The 5,743-nt window shown below is 49.2% G+C and overlaps 1 protein-coding gene across 3 annotated transcripts in view; it reads left to right on the top strand.

Annotated features, from left to right (window-relative positions):
* The window catches only part of si:dkey-82f1.1 (DENN domain-containing protein 2A), a 144,332-nt gene that overhangs the window by 20,990 nt on the left and 117,599 nt on the right, over window positions 1-5,743 (top strand). The window contains exon 1 of one of the 3 annotated variants that reach the window (XM_043709387.1): window positions 5,314-5,405. The exons of the other annotated variants lie outside the window; for them this stretch is intronic. The gene's annotated coding sequence lies outside the window, so the exon portion shown is untranslated. Of the gene's footprint in view, window positions 1-5,313; window positions 5,406-5,743 lie in introns of those variants that run through there. 3 annotated transcript variants of the gene reach the window in all.

Raw genomic sequence — 5,743 nt, 5'->3', positions numbered from 1 at the left:
TAAATAGACAAAGTCTTTTTCCTGGGGTCGGGGAGTCCAGAACTAGAGGGCATAGGTTTAGGGTGAGAGGGGAAAGATATAAAAGAGACCAAAGGGGCAACTTTTTCACGCAGAGGGTGGGTACGTGTATGGAAGGAACTGCCAGAGGATGTGGTGGAGGCTGGTACAATTGCAACATTTAAGAGGCATTTGGATGGGTATATGAATAGGAAGGGTTTGGAGGGATATGGACCGGGTGCTGGCAAGTGGAACTAGATTGTGTTGGATTATCTGGTCAGCATGGATGGGTTGGACCGAAGGGTCTGTTTCCATGCTGTACATATCTATGACTCTAAATATCTGCTTATTCCAAATCTTTGATTCCCTTTTGCCAACCAGTTTCGTATCCATGTCAGTACATTACCCCCAATCTGATATATGCTTTAACTTTACCTGCTAATCTCTTATGGGACCTCAGCAAATGCCTTCTGAATGTCCAAGCTTACCACATTCACTGGTTTCCCCCATATCAACTCGACCTTTTGTGTCGCCATAACCTTACTGGGGTTGCTGTCTTATCAGAGAGAAGTGACTGCTGGTGATTTAACCTAAGGGCCACCAGACCTCAAGCAAGGGAAGAGGTTGAGAGACATCCTCAAAATATTCCAGTAGATTTGTCAAGCATGACATCCATTTTATTTCCATGTTGACACTGTCCAGTCCTGTCACTGTGCTGTGCTGGCATAACTTTAATAATGGACTCTAGCATTTTCCCTACTCTGGCTGACCATCTATAATTCCTGTTTTCTCTTCACTGGCTTTTTTTTAAATAGTGAAATTACATTAGCTATTCCCAAATCCATAGGAACTGTCCCAGAGTCTACAGAATCATGAGAGATGGCCACCAATGCATCCACCATTTCTCAGGCCACTTCTTTAAGTACTCTGGAATGTGGGTTATCGGCCCAGGGGATTTCTTGGCCTTTAATCCCATTAATTTCTCTAACACCATTTCCCGACCAGTACTAATTTCCTTCAGTCCCTCCCTTTCTTTACTCTGTTAACTCTGACATTTTTGCAAGTTATTTGTGTCTTCCTTTGTGAAGACAAAAGCAAATATGAAATTTAGTTAGTCTGCTGTTTCTTTGTTCCCCATCCTAAGTTCCTTTGCTTTTGATTGCATGGGACTTGCATTCGGACTCTCTGTCTGTGGGATTTGTGTCGTACAGACTGGTATAAAAGGATTTGCTGATCCTCAGTATGTCAGACTGAGATGACATGACCAAGCCATGTTGCTCCTTTAGGTTGCTGAGCACAGAGCTTTCTGAGTGCACCTCCTGGAAGGAGAAACACTGAGCACATCCTATCCTGCTCCATGGTGCAGACCCTGCACTGGAAGATTATCTTGGAGGCCTCCAAGGCAAACCGTGAGGTGTGCTGGCCCGTTACCTCCTTGAGATCCTCCGGGATATCGGCCCCCATCGCCTGCAGCAGCAGTGGGAAAGGGAGGCTTTTCTGCAGTTTGGACAGTTTTCCCTGTCTCTCTGCTGAGCTCTGCTCCCTCTCCCTCTCTGACTAAGCTCGCTCTGCTCCCTCTCCCTCTCCGACTGAGCTTGGTCTGCTCCCTCTCCCTCTCCGACTGAGCTCGCTCTGACCCCTTTCCCTCTCAGCCTGAGCTCGCTCTGCTCCCTCTCCCTCTCCCTGACCCGCTCCGACTAAGCTCGCTCTGCTCCCTCTCCCTCTCCGGCTGAGCTCGCTCTGCTCCCTCTCCTCTGACTGTGCTCACTCTGCTCCCTCTCCCTCTCTGACTGTGCTCACTCTGCTCCCTCTCCCTCTCTGACTGTGCTCACTCTGCTCCCTCTCCCTCTCTGACTGTGCTCACTCTGCTCCCTCTCCCTCTCTGACTGTGCTCACTCTGCTCCCTCTCCCTCTCTGACTGTGCTCACTCTGCTCCCTCTCCCTCTCTGACTGTGCTCACTCTGCTCCCTCTCCCTCTCTGACTGTGCTCACTCTGCTCCCTCTCCCTCTCTGACTGTGCTCACTCTGCTCCCTCTCCCTCTCTGACTGTGCTCACTCTGCTCCCTCTCCCTCTCTGACTGTGCTCACTCTGCTCCCTCTCCCTCTCTGACTGTGCTCACTCTGCTCCCTCTCCCTCTCTGACTGTGCTCACTCTGCTCCCTCTCCCTCTCTGACTGTGCTCACTCTGCTCCCTCTCCCTCTCTGACTGTGCTCACTCTGCTCCCTCTCCCTCTCTGACTGTGCTCACTCTGCTCCCTCTCCCTCTCTGACTGTGCTCACTCTGCTCCCTCTCCCTCTCTGACTGTGCTCACTCTGCTCCCTCTCCCTCTCTGACTGAGCTCACTCTGCTCCCTCTCCCTCTCTGACTGTGCTCACTCTGCTCCCTCTCCCTCTCTGACTGTGCTCACTCTGCTCCCTCTCCCTCTCTGACTGTGCTCACTCTGCTCCCTCTCCCTCTCTGACTGTGCTCACTCTGCTCCCTCTCCCTCTCTGACTGTGCTCACTCTGCTCCCTCTCCCTCTCTGACTGTGCTCACTCTGCTCCCTCTCCCTCTCTGACTGTGCTCACTCTGCTCCCTCTCCCTCTCTGACTGTGCTCACTCTGCTCCCTCTCCCTCTCTGACTGAGCTCACTCAGCTCCCTCTCCCTCTCTGACTAAGCTCACTCTGTTCCCTCTCCCTCTCTGACTGAGCTCACTCAGCTCCCTCTCCCTCTCTGACTAAGCTCACTCTGTTCCCTCTCCCTCTCTGACTGAGCTCACTCAGCTCCCTCTCCCTCTCTGACTAAGCTCACTCTGTTCCCTCTCCCTCTCTGACTGAGCTCACTCAGCTCCCTCTCCCTCTCTGACTAAGCTCACTCTGTTCCCTCTCCCTCTCTGACTGAGCTCACTCAGCTCCCTCTCTGACTGAGCTCACTCTGCTCCCTCTCCCTCTCCCTCTCTGACTGAGCTCACTCTGCTCCCTCTCCCTCTCCCTCTCTGACTGAGCTCACTCTGCTCCCTCTCCCTCTCTGACTGAGCTCACTCTGCTCCCTCTCCCTCTCTGACTGAGCTCACTCTGCTCCCTCTCTCCCTCCCTCTCTGAGCTCACTCTGCTCCCTCTCTCCCTCCCTCCCTCTCTGAGCTCACTCTGCTCCCTCTCTCCCTCCCACTCTGACTGAGCTCACTCTGCTCCCTCTCCCTCTCTGACTGAGCTCACTCTGCTCCCTCTCCCTCTCTCACTCTGACTGAGCTCACTCTGCTCCCTCTCCCACTCTGACTGAGCTCACTCTGCTCCCTCTCCCTCTCTGACTGAGCTCACTCTGCTCCCTCTCCCCCTCCCTCTCTGACTGAGCTCACTCTGCTCCCTCTCTTGCTTATCGGCTCAATCGATGATTTTGTTTGTAATCCTAAATGGGGACAGTAATGGACAGTCAGAAGGGGCCCAGAAACTGAACTGTTTTTATTTGTATTTCTGGGCCAGCAGGAGAGAGTCTCCAAGATCATCCTTTTAAAGGAAGGATATTACCTAAGTACTGAAGTTAAGACAGATTTTGTGTACTGTCGAAAACTGAAGGGCTTGTTTCGTGAATTCCAGGACCTGCACGTGTGCGACCAAATGTTGTACAACTTGGCAACTCCTCTGTGGACAATATTGTAAGTGCACGAACAGTGTGGCCATCCCTGACAATTCAGGCTTCCCTTACAGATCATCCAACTGCTCTTAAGGAGTACCTGATAAAACCATGTCCAACACCTGTTAAACAGACATACAGATCATCAACACTCAAATCGTAGCTTCCAATAACAACCTCCAGCCTCTGCCTTCTTTGCACCTCTTCCACTCTCCTTGGTTGCCATGATTCTGGCAGATCCTCCTCCTCCATCTCTTCCTGTCAGTCAGTCATTCCTCTACCAATCCCACTGGATTTCAGCCTCTCGCTGTTGCATTTTCCCTCCAGTCTTGGGTCTTTCTCAGCTTTTTCTTCTTGGAAGTCCCATTTCCATCAGTTCCTCATCATGTTTCCCCTCTGCAACAGCTGATCACTTTTCAATCCCCTTCTCATGGCTTCTTCCGATGCCCCCCATAATCTTCACTGACCCTCTAATGTTTCGGATCTTGTCCTCTTATATATCTCCATGTTTGGCACAACAGCGGGCATAAGCAAGTTGCCAAAGATTTCCAATGATACCAACAATTACCCATCATCTTAGGTGCATTAGTCAGGAATAAATATAGGGTTGGGGTTGGGTCTGGGTGGGTTACTCTTCAGAGGGCCTGTTTCCATGCTGTAGGGAATCTAGCCTAAAAATCTAAACATTATGGTACAGACAGCAACACACAGGGTGCTAACACTTTCAACATCTTATCTGGCCTGACACCAATTGTTACAGTTAACCTGAGAATGTAACTTTTAAAAAACGTTTTGTGATTTACACTTGAAAGAAGTGAAACTATCGTGGTCATTCCAACAGATGAGACACTCAATAAACAATCAAGGTATTTTTCGATGTATAATTTCAGTTACATCACACTATAAACGTTTGCTATAAATTCTGTGTCTTACAATTGTGTCCTCCACAACTACCCGATGAAGGAGCAGTGCTCCGAAAGCTAGTGCTTCCAAATAAACCTGTTGGCCTATAACCTGGTGTTGTGTGATTTTTAACTTTGAACACCCCAGTCCAACACCAGCATCTCCAAATCATATTATACAAAAATGTTTTTAGATTATGACACCTTTTAAACCTAGAAAATGGAGAAACTATGTCCATATTCCAATGGCCTGACAATTGTATCTGATCTGCCTCTTTAAGCATCTCGAGGTCCTCCGATAGAAAGCCTGGTGTTGATCTGGAATGTTTCAGTCTGGCCCCTCAGGAAGATTAACCACAGAGATTGTGCTTTCGCCTCCATGCACTTGCAGTGTGCTTCATCCAGTGGTCAACACCAGGAGAGAAATATACACCCTCCTGCCACCAAATGGGTTGAATATTGTGCCCAGCCAAGTTAGACCATAGTTTGAAATCTAAGATTCGTGGAGAAATAGTTTTTTTTTCTTGGAGCTGTGCCCAAGGGCATTTATCCCTTGAAGAGATTAAATAGATTCACAAGATCCTTGATGGTACAAGCTATATATAAAACAGCTGTGTGGAATGAAACTACCCCAATCTGGCCTTTTTCTTGCTTGTGAGTGTACTGCAGAGTGAAGGGGAGCTCCATTTTGTAAATTGTTTTGTAACTTGTTTAATAAAATAAAATATAAAACAGCTGTGTGGAATGAAACTACCCCAATCTGGCCTTTTTCTTGCTTGTGAGTGTACTGCAGAGTGAAGGGGAGCTCCACCTGACCTGAGGCAGGTATTGGACTGTCGCCAGCTGAGGTGACTGCAGCAATCGCTGACGCAGGCTGTTGCCCCCACCCTTACAGGTTGCTTCTTCGAAATGAATCCAATGCATTTTTTTAATTGTAAATTTCACAACTTATTTGCATATGACTGATCTTTCGTTGACCCGAGTTGTGAAATTTCCCAGCACTTGGGCTAATGCATGAGAAACGGGAGTGTCAGCGATCAGTACACGCCACAGCTAGTTATCCTGTTCGCCCAAAGGCAGTAGCTGTGGTTGGGCACAGCCCCTTGGCGCTGCTTTGCCCAGTGTACAGACAGAGGTTGAGATATTTCCCTCCCTCCGTCGAAACAGGCAAACCTCAACACCGTGCCCTTACAGTGGTCCGGAAATGGCAATGATCCAGGATGGGGAAGGGGA

This window comes from Chiloscyllium plagiosum, chromosome 19, assembly GCF_004010195.1.
Source record: "Chiloscyllium plagiosum isolate BGI_BamShark_2017 chromosome 19, ASM401019v2, whole genome shotgun sequence".
Taxonomy (NCBI): Eukaryota; Metazoa; Chordata; class Chondrichthyes; order Orectolobiformes; family Hemiscylliidae; genus Chiloscyllium; species Chiloscyllium plagiosum.
The sequence above is the reverse complement of the archived record's forward strand: the minus strand, read 5'-3'. Positions and strand labels throughout refer to the sequence as shown.